The sequence below is a fragment of the Haliotis cracherodii genome, unplaced genomic scaffold (genome assembly GCF_022045235.1).
Source record: "Haliotis cracherodii isolate W230 unplaced genomic scaffold, xgHalCrac1.p SCAF_2, whole genome shotgun sequence".
Taxonomy (NCBI): Eukaryota; Metazoa; Mollusca; class Gastropoda; order Lepetellida; family Haliotidae; genus Haliotis; species Haliotis cracherodii.
The window spans coordinates 33,577,118-33,591,895 of record NW_027266275.1 but is presented as its reverse complement, the minus strand read 5'-3'; the positions used below and the strand labels follow the sequence as shown (position 1 = coordinate 33,591,895).

Sequence of the window (14,778 nt, the reverse complement as noted above, 5' to 3'; positions counted from 1 at the left end):
GAGACTGACTTTGGTTGAACAGTACTTCAGTTTTTGCGTGTCAGACTGGAAGCAGAAACCGAAGTGATGCAGGTCTGCGACGTTTACCACGAGCATGGCCATTGTGCTCGTAATAAATTAAAATAATTAAAGTAAAATGACATTCATAGATTTCTGGTATGTCTGAGGGTAGCAAATCTGCTAAGCGTCTTTGCAACGTCTTTGACGACTGGTCACCCGTGCTTCCAGAAACACAGGATCAGACATGGAATTATTAAAGCAGGCCATATACATATGGAAATGTCAATGATGGTTTTACTAGAAATGCAAACTTCCTGAGTGGTGAAGGCATTCGTACTTCATAAACCAATTTCGATTTTCATGTTCAGGGGGATTGCAAAACACAACTTGTTTGTTCAACGATCTGTCCGAATGTGTGACCTAATATGTTCATGATGACGATATTTTGAAGTGAGATGTGTTTTAAGCCACTTTTAGCAATATTAGTTTCCACATCAAGTTTGTGAACAGCAATGTGTCCGAAAAGAGACTTTAAGCGCGTTTTCAGATGTTAGTGGCCATAGGGTTAAACTGAATCAGTCACTTAGAACCAAGATTCTAAAATGCACACTGGCGTGATTCGATTGTCAAGCGTATAGCCTCTTATTTGTGATGTCGTCAAACAACCATTATTCAAATCTTTCCTGCTAAAAGGAAGTATTTCACAAACAGAGCGAAAATCTATTCACGTTTGACATGTGTCCACAAATTAGATACACTTTTAGTAACATTTACTTTTGAAAATGTAATAACGTACAAATATCACATCGACGTTTCTTATTTGTTCTACTTTGCTATCGAATAACCTTATGTTGGTTTAGATTAGGGATTAGTTACTTTTAGTCTTTTGTCAGTTTTAATTAAGATACAAAACTGAAACTAAATACGCCTCTTGAACAAAGAAAATGTAAATTGTACAAATTATAATTCAAGGATGAAAACAGGATCCTTTATTAAAGTTTTCGTTTGGTGAAGTAATTTCTCCAGGGAAAGTACAGATCTTTTTTTATATTGTCTGTTTTGAAGACTTGCAGCTTATTCAATCGAGATTGTGCGTTAGTCGGAATACCAGCGACACATTGATCAACGGGGGAACATGCCAGTGCATGTGCATCTGATATCCATATCAAACATGACTAATTTGATGCGTGACAAGAATTTTCGAAAACCTGCACATGACGCTTTTATTATTCAAAATACACAATCATGATTCATCTGAAACTTTTAAATTGTGACATGGGATAACAGAGTGAGTGAATGGAATCTAACGATGCAGTCGGCAATGGTGCAGCTATAGCACAGCTTGTCTTTCACCAGGCACGCTAGTGGCCGAAAGCATGGCCAACGATCCACGACATCCGGATACAAGGACACACGAAAAAGCCAGCTCCTGATCCAATTTAGTCAATTCCTCTGACAGGCATGGGTAGACCGTTAAGAGTAGAAAAGGTCTGGTGAGTTGCTTGGCGGGTATGGGACGTTTTTCAAAAGTTGTCTGGCCATGACGCGATGATTACAGAATGTCGTCATATATCTGGAATATTGGCGACAACCATGTAGAGAAAGAAACAAAGGTACCTAGTTTGATTGCGTTTCATCGTGCCCAGAAGGCACAGGACTTTGTCCCATATATCAACCATCAATGTTTCTCACCAGGACGCAGGAGGCGTCAAACCAGTAACAATCAAATACTGGAAACCCGAAACCCCAACAGAGGAACAAGACACACGAAAGAAGACTAAACGATGTAACCAGGCATGGGAAAATGTCTTAAATGACCTGGCACCATATGCAGCCGGGAGTACTATTTGTGATCTCACTGAAGTGTAAAACTATTACATTACGCAATATATTCTTTAAAGTGCATGTTTGTTTGCATAGATTAAATATTTAATGTCAATGCCAGAGAACAATCAGTCTCGATTATGAGCCGAAACAGATTCCATTTGCGTGAAAATAATATGAATGGATCACTTAAAATCAAACTCAAAATTGTACAGTATTGTGTATTAAATCAGTAAATGGTTCATATACTAGAACATTTTGTACATAAAACACCATACAAATTTAAAGAGTATCACAAAGGTCGACACATCGAAACATTTGAAATACAGGGATTCTCTATCTGTGAAGTGTGACATCCTAATGTATTGCTTCAGCGTGCAAAGACGTCATAATTGTGATCTGAAGTTGAGCTAAGTCTCGTGTGATTCATTTTATTAGATTTGTGGTTCCACTTAATAATCTATGCCTTATATGTTTAACTTGGTCATGGCAGAAATTAGGAGACAAACATGATATATTTTTAATGCAGAGCTATGCTGCCTGTTGATTACAGTTACATTTATTTTTTCTTAAATGTTTTGGTTTTGTTTGTATATTTGTTGTTTAATGCTGCGCTCATCAATATTCCAACAATATGATCGAAGGCGACCTGTACATACTCGAGTCTGGACAAGACAATCCAGTAATTGATATTACATGTAATGAGCTACTTCATCGGGGTACGATGACACTCAATCAACCAAATAACTGACCACCCGATCCATTTGGTCGCCTCTTTCAACCAGCATACATGTAGCTGTGGAGCAATTCTCACCGGGAATTCTCATGGGGCTCCTTAAAGGTGTTCAGCTGTTTGTTGCCTATTTAATGCGTAACAACAGAAAAGTGTTGACATGACTTGGTTTAGATGATGAAGGTTATTGGTTGACATGAGCTGACATAGTAAACTGATGAAAGTAACTTGTAGCCGGTATGGTATTTGATCATGATCTGTTGAATCTGTCACCATCACTTCTTTAAGTAAGCTTTAGAAAATAAAACAAAATAAAAAGAAACGGAATTCACATACTATATGCCCTCCACTTTTCGTGAATGACCCGGTACTTCGATCTGATTCACCCGATAAACTACAGCAATTTCTAATGTTTGCATTGACAGTTATCAATAATGAAAAGACTGATGCTGTTACTTTTGTGTCTGAAGGATGTAATGGGTGAAGTGGGCAGTATGTTTAACTCTTTTGGAATTGTCTTACATCAAACGTCAAGATTTAAGCAGTGTCTGGAATCTCTTGTAAGAAAGAGACAAGACGTATACAACTTTCGTCTATTCAACTGCAGTCAGAGTTAAATGTAAGTTGCAGCTATTGAAGATAATGTTAGTACTCTACCTTTCGTATTACTGTAAGGTATGGGTAACGGAATCAATTTTGTTGTAATACGGTAGAAAATACGGCAGATATTTTACACCCGAACAACATACACAAACCTAAGGAAGAGAATTTATGGTTGTCAACTACTTTATTATGAGGAACACAACATTTCGGAGTATATACTTATATACTTCTACTTACAATCTAAAAATGATATGCGAAACAATATAAGAGGCTTCATCCCAAAAGTGAACAAATAATTGAAAATATGAACTTTACTGGCATCATTGCATTTCTCTTTCCAGTAGAAAAAAGATGGGTTCCGAAATCCTATAACTTAGCTTTTTGTTTGAAAGTCTCTGCACTCGTAGCATATCCCCAAAGAACTTTCATTCAAATTTTCAAATAAATATAATATGAGAAATCCAGATGACTTCACGTGTGATAAGGTGTTTTTTATTCTACCAATGACAGCATTTGACCAAACCTTTTCGCGAACACCTGGTTTCATCACTATTTGGTATTGATGCAGTCGTTCGCTCGACTCTGCATTCAGCAGTTATTTCGTATGGTTACGGAAAAGGATTTTGTCTATTTTATTTGGAAATTTGCTATGAGAAATAAAAAAAATCCACAAATGTATTTACATAAGAGAAATATAACTTGCATATAACCACAATAGCATAAATCAAAAATTCAATTATGATAGGTTTTCATTAGTTGTTACTTCACCGCGCCACAGAATATAACTACATTTATACATGAGTTGGGATTTACACAAACATGTCAAATAGAGTTACAAGCAGTCCTTAACGACCATGGTAAGGAAGCAATGTCTTATGTATAGGATAATGTTCAATCATGATTACTATTTCTGAGTTCGTCTACAAGTGCCTACTAAGCTGGTTCACATTACAACTAGGATGCTATTTCGTTTGCGTTTCCCCATAGGACTATACAGGGTTCATTACAATGGGACTCTCTGCCACGTTTACTGGCAATGTGATTTGTTACAGGTCTACTTCTATTTGCTACTCATTTCTACAAGCTGAACATGCGTTGGCATTCTTGTAACTAGCGTCAGGTAATGTATACCCCATTCCCCAGTGTCCCTTGAAGTGAAAAGATTGTCAGTACCCATCCAAATATTGTAATCCTTCAGCACAAAACTCAATTTGCTGTCAAGTTTGATAGACAGTAATTCCGGAAGAACATTTTCCGATCGTCAGCTTAAATTCCCCGTAGTTATCATTGACCCGACAATCTGATGATTAACTCCAGACATGACAAATCCCAACCCGGAACATAAATTTGTAACGGTTCACTCTGTATTCATTGATTTGGCACAGTTCAGAGAACAAAACAATGTATTGTTGTCAATTTCCATTATATTTCCCATTCATCACATCGGAATTAGCTCTGTTCGCGGAGGGTATTTCAAGTGCATGCGAGAAATATCTGTCCACCGTCGAGTTAATCAAAGTTCTATTACGTCGTTGGTATTAAATTAACAGAAACGAGACCTCTTGTAATTGTGTGAATGAGTTCATATGTACAAAACGAAAAATTTAGATTTATAGCTTCGTGATTTACTGAGACAATATTTGATTTTAATTTTCAATGCCACCTTGATGCTTGGCAAGATCCTTCGACTGAATAAAGTGAAACGACCTGGTCGCAAAATGTAATACGCACCAAATACTTGAGCGTATGGTGCATTGCTTACTGGTGGTATGAAAGGAAACAGAAATGATTTTGAATGTCCATAATTTTCAGCAGTTTGAATTCAATTCAAATTAGCAATTACTTATAAGTAATTAACGTATGTATGTCGTGTACATTCCAAACTCCATGTAACTGTTTGGTAAATAAGTACAAAAAACTCTTTTAAATATTGCTAAACAGGAGAAAAAATATGAAAGTGGCAATTTCAACAAGTTGACGCACCAAGTGCAATATTTCTTTTTCAAGAAATCGTCGGTTCGAATCCAGTTATTATGTTTCTTTGTTTGTCAACACAATACTTGTGCTCGTGGGTTTAAATGTTGAAGGTCTAAGGCCTGCATCACTTTGAGTCTTCCTCCCAGATAATGCTGGGGCAGCTTGCTGTAACTGAAGTAATTGATCAAAGTTTAGGCTAAAGTCAAACAAGAAATTTTAAAAATCATACGAATATCATAACATTATTGTCAATTAAAAACAGGGAATTGCATCCGATATAAGTTTGTCATGATGCGTCAAATTTGGAAATGTCCTTTATATGTCTACCAAAACACTTTCTGAAAACGTTACTGAGGCATTTAATGTTGTACCCTTGATCAAACTCTTTTTTAACAAAAGTTGTAGGACTATGAATCTTAGGCCATAACAGAGACCTGTAAAACCGCCTCAACTGTTTCATATTAAGGTGGGTAAATCAGTGGAACAATATCAGATCAACAAACATAAACAGATCAGCAAGAAGGGCAGCGCAACTGATGCCCATGGGATGCCTACATCTGGCCTAAAGTTCACAAATTTCACATTGATGTTATCAATGAGGAGGACCAGATGGTACATTATTATTATGGCTAATTAAACAAATGTTTTGACATAACTGGACTTGAATCGTTTCTGGGATGGTACTTTATTATTATGGTTAATCTTTGAGACAGGGATTTGGTAGTTCATTTGTTGCACCCAGTAATATAGTTTTGGAATTCAGGTCAAAAGAGGGGAGTACATGTCTTCAGGTTTCTTAAGGAAGATAACATCTGATAGCATTTATACGTGGTTTTGGCAGACTTCTTCTGCAGTTAACATACTGTCCATGATGGCATGGTTAGACATAGCACTTATACCAAGTTCTTTTATGTAATGATGTTTGTATATAATGGTTATGCTATTTGGAGCCGAGTGGGAACAACATTAAACTCAAGGCAGGCAGACTTTACATAACAAAGTATGTTTATTTTAAGAATGTTATCTCTTTTTCAGTCTGTGCAAAATACTAATGACAGCATCACGCACAGACTTAAAATAGCCCTGCCCAGAAGCCATTGAACAGGTTCATCTTCTCTGTTGATCCATTTCATGCATACATTTCGACGGCATCCACACTCTTTTTGTAATGTGATCCAAATAGCTAGCAGGCTATTCAGGATATTTTGCAGCACATTTGGATAACTGACTTATGTTATTTTTTTCAACATTAGAGAAGTCATCGGTGATTATAGGACCAAAATGTTGGTGGCAATATGAAGAATCTTGGCAGCTTCTATGGGAATCAATGTCCTAATGTTGGTGTTTTTTGTTGTCCAATAATTACAATGTCCGACTTGTCAGGAATCAATGTCCGTGCAAGGCATAAAAGTAACAAATCGTTCATTAAAGATGATTATTGCGTTACGATATAACTGTATTACAGTGTAACATACGCTGTGGTGAGATATTCAATAAAACAGAACATCAAACTGATTGTGAAATCGCTCTCAAAGGGCCATAAATTTGGAAGCATATATGGACTTACTTACATATAATAGATAAATATACTATCCATTATTTATTACGTATGTCCTTTTGTGTTTAACTAATTTACCATTATCAGCAATTTCAACATTTCTTGTCGTGGTAAGAATATGAATACAATAGAAAGACAGCTTCAGTTCTGTCTTAACAAAATTAAAAAATAGGCAAACGAAACTGGCTTCAAAGTTTCTAAACAAAACAAACTGTACTCACTTTTGTCGTAAATACAAACTTCACAAGGATCAAGATTTATTTTTAGATGGTACTCCTATCAAGGTAGTAGAGGAGGCCAAATTCCTTGACCTCATATTTGACCGTCATCTCGCATTCTTACCACACATTAAATATCTTAAGGCAAAGTGCCTGAAGGCTCTCGACTTGTTAAAAGTCGTTTCAAGTTTCGAGTGGGGAGGGGATCACACCACCCTCCATCACTTGTACAGATCGTTAATACGCTCCAAACTAGACTATGGTTTTCAATATTGGCTAGCATTGTGCACAACCACCAGTGGCTAAAGTGATGACGTAAATCATGCTGGGGTATCAAGCAGGAAGCAGAGGTACTGTAAGTCCCCATGATCCCCAGCGAAGTGGCCTAGCTTTGGTTACTGGTGGCCTATAGCCCGTGTTTTAAAACTGTATATATAATATTGTTATGCTTAAATATGTTTCATAAATTGTTTCTAAATATAGTATGCTCAAATATGTTTTACAACTTGTTTTATACAAAACTTTGCATTAATGACTAAATTGTATATATATTAACGTGTTCTCGTCGTTATATAGCTGCGATAATGCCGATGCGACGCTAAATTTTAACACACTCACTCACTCACTTTTATATCTTCTCATCTGTTTTTCTTCAAAAGGACACGTGTACCAAGTTTAAACTCCTAAAGGATGTATAAACGAAACACGAGGTGATAATAACAATATAGATTGTAGTATATTCGGATACAACTAATGCATAACAAGTGTCAGTGTTTTAAAGGAGAAAAATGTTTGATGCGTGTGTCCTCTGTCAAACTGTTGTTTCAGACTGTTTGGGGTTTCATAGATGTTCCCCTGGGCAGAGGGCGCTACGACGGTCTACACATGAACAATCTGTTCAACCATTGTCCAGAAGCTTTGCATCAACGTCACAAGGTAATGTTGTTTCTGTACAAATATCTGCATACTATGATGAAACAAAATGTAACTATGTGATTGTCATGTACAATAGCCTGTTCAAAGTGGTGTGAATACAAGCGACAACAATATACCCATTATTATCAGAAACCTCTACTGAAAGCAGAGTCCACTGTACGGTTCCGACCACATCACGACCCCGTATCTTTGAATCCCTATCAAATAGTGATGATACCAGGTATTCGCGAAAAGGTAAGCGTATCCTGCACCACTGGTGGCACACATCACAAACACATGTAAAGGCAGGTCAGCTGTTCACCTGCAACATATGGTACAAGTAAAACTAGGGAATCGTATCGGACATCATTTTTGTCACTAAATGGTCAAATTTAAAGATGCCCACCACATGCCTACAAAAATTTTTTTTAGAGCTTTAAGTGAGGCCTTAGATGTTATAACCTTGATCAAACAACTTCTGAGTAAGAGTCTTATGATGCTCTTTGAATCTTGGTAGAAAGAGCATGCCCATGAGACTATACCAATGTCGACACCAATCGTCCAGAATCGTACAATCGACTGTTTTTGGCATATATTCCTTATGAATATACATGTAGGAATGTTTTTGTCGCTTTTATTTTCATAATGCCGTCTTTTCCTCCCACTGTATGTAGTAGCCGGTTACAGCGCATATGTATTTGTTTCCCATTCGACGTTGTAACATACCAATGAAATATGTCACTAAAGACATATCATGAAGTCAAAGTCAGCATTTATGTACACCTATGTGTAGTTTTCATACACAGTGTACAATGAGTGAGTATCAGTATTACACGCATTTGTTCATTTGTTACTGGGTAACCTTTGAGGATCTATCAGTTAATCAAATGAGGCTTGGTCATCTCATGACCATGTTCTTATTCAATAATTCGGCATACGAATTAATAAGTAAATGCAATGTTTGGAAAGGGAGCCTATAACGCGATTGAACATAAAGTTTATTTCCTATCCTGTTACCTACCAAGAGAGGATTAATGTAGTTCCCTGATCACCTGTTTGTGATTTCCTCCAGTGGTCAGCTCCTGGTATGTATCCTGTTGTGTTGTTTGAGTCACCTTGTGAAACAGGCGGCCGTCGTCTAATTGCATCTATAGGGAAATATGACATATACAGAATGAAGCATATGTGTTTTACATGTTGCATAAACATATTACATAGGGAGAAAATAATTATTCTTATATCACTATCATCAAAATGTAAATAGCTGGACTGCAAAAGTATGCCAAACTAGAAATACGCATCAAAAATTGAAAGTTGTGACCTTTTTGTCTTCCCTAATCAGACTTGCAAAGCTTTTGAGATCGAATTTGAGCTGATGGATTCCGAGAATTGTGTTGAGTTTTCAACATTTCCGTCTGTAAGTGATTTGGATGGAAATATTAACTGTCAAAAAGCACACTGACTGGAGATAAGTTTGAATGGTTTTTTTGTTTGGTTGTTGCTTCATGCCACAACCTGCAATCTTCCAGCTGCATCACGGCGGCTGATATAACAGTTTTCCAAGTCTTAAATAAGCATTTCGCATTCGACAAGAGCCTTAAGCTGTGCTTTAACAAATTCGACTTCTGCGCTGTTGGAAATCATTTTCAACCAGGAGGTACGGTTACCCTGAATATAGCTCACACGAACTAAGAGAGTGTATGACAATAATAATAAGGGGGTGTTTTATTATATTTTATTACACTTCTTGTACACATTAGAAAGAACATTGCCACTGCAATAAGAAAAACGTACAATTATTAACATAATCTTCGAAATTATAGAATATATTTCACCAAACAATCTTTCACTTGTATGACGTCTAACAGATGTGATAGGTTGTTAATCATCATCTAAAGTTACGACAATTATTTAACTTGGTATCTGTTTTCTATTTTAAAGGAAGAATTCTGCTGGAAACTTACATGTCGGGTCAAATAACAAGTCCACATAAACAGTGACCATCGTAGCACCGGTGTACGTAACGGCTGTCCCTACATTGGCAGCTGTTGCAGTCGGAATGGGCGGCGCATGTGGCTAGAAACGTGGAAATTCTGACTCTCATATCATGATAAAATTTTGTCAGGAACATTTATACTACTAACACAAAAAGAAATACAAAGGATACTTTCAAATTAAACATTCATATTTCTCAAATTTAGGTCACTACCATTCATAATATATGTGCCCGTTTAGCCAACGCTAACCGTCACTTAACATCATTGCTAAATTAACATGTGACATCACTGTCATTCTGTGCCAGTAGAAGAAGAAAGGACACCACTAGTCATGGACATGATGGTTGTAATGAGTCACACCTTCATTACAAGAACCAGATTTGCATATATTCTTATGTGCACTAGATTTACTGCAATTAATTATATTTGTATTTTTAATGATAGTTGTACATATGCTCGAGACGTTTTGCTACATTGTGCATGGTGACATGTCACTTGACCATACATTTGGCATCATGGAGGGGTTGTTCTCACGGTGCCGATAGGCCGGGGGGTTTAAAACTGACGGTTCGGTGATTTCAAAGCAACAGTCTGTTCCACTCTTGATTGGTGAGTTTAACTTTGGGCGAATAGCCAAGCCTTGTCAATAACAAGTAAATGAGCTGCGTTCTACTGTCATCTGTTTCTTCATAAATTGATATCAATTTGTGTCATAAGTTTGAATGTTAGATAAATACTGTCTTTCCAAGAAAGTGCCATTACAAAATAGTAAATGGACATGTCATCTTATGATTTATTCTTATTTCTCAAAGTGGACACAGTTTAGCACAGAAATGGTGATGAGTTGTGATATAAACAAAGTAAATAATAAAATTATCCTTTATTTCTGTTACAGTTACAATATTTCTAGATACTTACACACACTATGGGACTGCAAATAACTATAGTCTTGATCCCCATTGTTCTCGGCATTATCTCTGTCCGGCTTGGTAATCTCTATATGTGAACAATATCTGCAGGCACAATTGAGAACATCCCTCTCGGAGACCATTTAAGACTTCATTCATCAAACCAATTTGAGAAATTATGCCACATGGTGATTCTACTTACCTTGCATGCATGAACTGGAAGGAGCCGAAGACAGACAGGTACATTCTCCGCGAGAGCAGCCAATCTTTGTCGAACTATCACATGTCACGTGAGTACAATCGCAGTTATCCTGGCAGCTGTCGCTGTAGATGACGGGGAAAAAACAGTGCACATTGAAAACGTCTTTCAAACATGCAAGGTGTGAGAAGAGGCATTGTCATGAAGTAGTAGACTCTAGCAGTCCTTTTTTAATAGAATCTCTCAGGGGATGAAGAAAATCAGCATAGTAGGCACCGGTAAACAACTTTTGACTTTCTTAGTGATCAACAAGGATCACACCCTTTGCATCCCCGAATACATTGGCCATAACTTTCTTCACTGATCTTGAAGACTTGAATTTCTTTGGTGCCCGAGAAGTGGAATGGTTCCAATCCATGGACTGACCTTTTGAGTCATAATCATTGCGGTAGACCCATTTTTCATCACCCGTTGAATTTGATCCTTAATCAGCTCTAATTTTTTTTCTGGCAATATCAGTTCATTTTTCATTGAGATCAGAATTTAGAGTGAATAGGTGAGTTGGTTTGACAGTATTTCAGTTATATGACGCCAAATCAGCTAAATGTGGGAGGAAAGCCTAAAGTGATGCAGGTCTCAAATGTTTACGATTTCGGTGAAACATAACCGGGGCGAACTGGGATTCGAACCCACAATCAAAGGTTTCTGGCATGCCAAAGGGACGGAACTCTACACAACGAATTGCGGCGCCTTAGACGACTGTGCCACCCGTGCCCCTCCAGAATATCAAAGAAATCGCTGCTAAAAGAAAAGTTCATTATGCAAGTCCGTACAAAAACAAAGGCATCACATTTGAAGACTATATTTTGTGTTAAACGATTATTTGTATTTGAAATATCAATGCTTTATTGTTGAGGTAAACTCTCGATAGTACTCACCAACAGTGGCACAGACAACAGCAAGGAAGAGAGAAACCTGCATGGCTTGGAGTTTAAGAAAACTTTGTCGATCATCTATGCTTCCAATCAAGTAAACATGTCTCATATCATACATGCCTTCCTTATCTTATCAGAACCTATCCTACTTTCAAGTCACGATCGTGGCACAGTTGGAGCAGTGGAGATATGTAATCGTGTTGAAATATGTAGTTGTGTCATGTTGTTGACCCAAAACATCAACTCTGGAATAATCTAGTGTTATCTCACCTCACTGAAAGTCACGTGCATCTGTACCAGGGCCTGCTTGTTCGGCGTCCGGAGAGCATTTGGAACATGTATGTACATGTACGTATTGAAATATAATATATGACTGTAGTATCCATTATTTATTACGAAAGTCGTTTTGTGTTTAACTATTTTATCATTATCAGCATAAATCTTGACCAGAATAATGGGTTTTATTTAATTTCCTCTCCTTTCATGTTTGCCATAATGTACATGCCTATTGATCCTGTGTGAAATAATGCCGATGCGACGTTACTTTTTAACTCACTCATACATAATGTGCAATGAGTGCGTATCAATATTACACGCTGCAATTGTTCATTTGGAAAAGTTACTGGGTAACCTTTGATACTCATCCTTTGAGGACACATCAGATATTCAAATAAGGCTTAATCATGTCATGACTAAGTTCTTATTCAATAGTTCAGCATACGAATTAATAAGTCAATGCAATGTTTGGAAAGGGAAGCCTTAAACGCGATTGAATATGTATATTACCTATTATGTTACCTACCAAGAGAGGATTTATGTAGCTCTCTGATCACCTGTTTGTGATTTCCTCCAGTGGTCTGCTGCCCAGTGTGTATCCTGTTGTGTTGTTGGAAGCGCCTTGTGAAACAGGCGGCTGTCGTCTAATTGCATGTATAGAAAAATGCTTATTATCATGTGAAATCTCTGCTTATTATAAAAGATTAATATGTATGTTCAGGTGTAACAACTTTAAACTTGCAGTTTAAACTGGAAGACATTCTAAAATCCCATATGAAGAACGTGTGTGCGTGTATTGCCACTCCAAAGGTTTAACTCTAATTCAGGATGAGTATCATGTATTGTCAGTCTGTGACAGATACCGAGCTGCAAGAAGAGAATGCTTTGCCGAAAGTGAAATCAACTTTAGCACGTTTCAACAGTTTTTAAACATTATGTCAACAAACTCCACAAGAACTTTAAAACACATTGGACTATTTCTATCTAAAGTTATGAATATATGTAACTCATCAATGTTCTAACGTATTCTAAAACTATTTGTCTTAACATAACGCCATAGTATGTAAGCATGTATGATCTACGTTATCTTAACATGTATTATGGGCTGGAGGCCTGATTACTGAATAAATCTGTCGGTCTGTATATAAGGACATATAACATATACAGAATGAAACATATGTGTTTTACATGTTGAATAAACATTGTTTCATCAGATGCGTTTTTTACATAAGGAGAACACCATTATTCTTATATCACTTTCATAAAATAGTAAATGAATAGTGCCACGGCACTGTAGCTCACCTAAATGTACCCACAAAAAAGATTTGTCAGCATTGATATTAAAATAGTGTTTGCATAATGACCTGATTTAAACAAAATATGATGTCATTATAAGGAGAAACCTAAATGCACAGGTTGATCCCTCTCAGTCTGGCAGTCTGAGGGTAGAAGACGTTTACAAATCTATCATGCATTTTGAGAGAATTTAAGAGCACGCCTTAGGCCTAAACAAGGTAAAAAAAATAACACATTGCCCCAATACGAAAGGTATTGAATCTCACAACTGACTTAAGAAATACCAAAATGACCATAAACAAGATTCAGCTTTCAGTATAGTCGAAGAATAAAGTTCAAATCATGATCAACACTTAAAAAATCTCTATTATATTATACATATATGTTGAGTTCAACTACTAACTACACATGTACCCAATCTCACATTTGTAACAAGCATGGAAGAGTAATGGTCATAAATAGGTCTCTCAATATGGCAATTGAATTTGAACCTCCAAAGCAAATTAGGTTGGCATCATTGCTAGGAACAAATATACATATCATTGGTTCAGGGATCCTTAGAGGCGACTAACGGGATCGGGTAGTCAGGCTCGCTGACTTGGTTGATAAATGTCATCGATCCCAAGTGCGTGGTTTAGATGCCCATGATTTCAATCACTGGATTGTTTGGTCCAGACTCGATTATTTTTCAGATCGCCGTCATGCAGCTGGAATATTGAGTGCGGCGTTAAATAACAAATAAACAAACAAACAAACAATGTTTTTTTAGGAGATGATTTGTACGACGAATGACGGACGGACAAACATGTCTTTACATAAGCGCACTTGAGTGTAAGTCAGGTGGGTTAGCAATTTGCATAGCTGAGAGGATTCGAATTCGGACTACTCGTACAATACTGACCATTCTTACCTCTTCATCGGGAACGGTAGGGTAGCCATGTGGTAAAAACATTCGATCGTCACGCCGAAGCCGCGGGTTCCATTCCACACAATGTACAAAGTGTGAAGCCTATTTCTGATGTCCCCTACCGTGATATTCCGGGCCTGTCGCTAAAAGCGGCGTAAAAATCATACTCACTCATTACCTCTTCATAGCGAGGCGTTTTGGCTCAGGACCAGCGGAGGAGGGACGATGGACGTTGTAAATGTTAGCTGCTCTTACTTCCAGCCAAATAGAAATAACATCGGACTGCATATATACCTAATATTGAATCAGAACTACATTTTTGTCTTGAATGTCCATTTTATCAGGCCTTAAGAGAAAGTCTTATTCTAGAATTATATTATAAATTCCCATCGAACAATAAGCTTATTTTATTATTCACATCACGGAAAATCA

The 14,778-nt window shown here is 37.1% G+C and overlaps 2 long non-coding RNA genes across 5 annotated transcripts in view; one reads left to right on the top strand and one right to left on the bottom strand.

Moving 5' to 3' along the window:
- Positions 1-1,262: 1,262 nt before the first annotated feature.
- LOC139468011 (uncharacterized) lies at positions 1,263-11,062 on the bottom strand. Of its 4 annotated transcripts, none has more exons than XR_011653659.1 (4): positions 10,936-11,062; positions 9,793-9,904; positions 8,850-8,976; positions 1,263-1,573 (listed from the first exon to the last, which is right to left on the bottom strand). It is a non-coding gene; the product is annotated as an uncharacterized lncRNA (long non-coding RNA). The 4 variants fall into 4 exon arrangements; XR_011653658.1 differs by lacking the exon at positions 1,263-1,573 and adding an exon at positions 3,400-5,308; XR_011653661.1 differs by lacking the exon at positions 1,263-1,573 and adding an exon at positions 3,400-5,308 and having other exon boundaries at positions 8,881-8,976.
- Positions 11,063-12,154: 1,092 nt separating this feature from the next.
- Positions 12,155-14,778, top strand: part of LOC139468010 (uncharacterized) — a 35,227-nt gene continuing 32,603 nt past the window's right edge. The window contains exon 1 of the long non-coding RNA XR_011653657.1: positions 12,155-12,215. This is a non-coding gene — a long non-coding RNA (uncharacterized lncRNA). The remainder of the gene's footprint in view (positions 12,216-14,778) is intronic.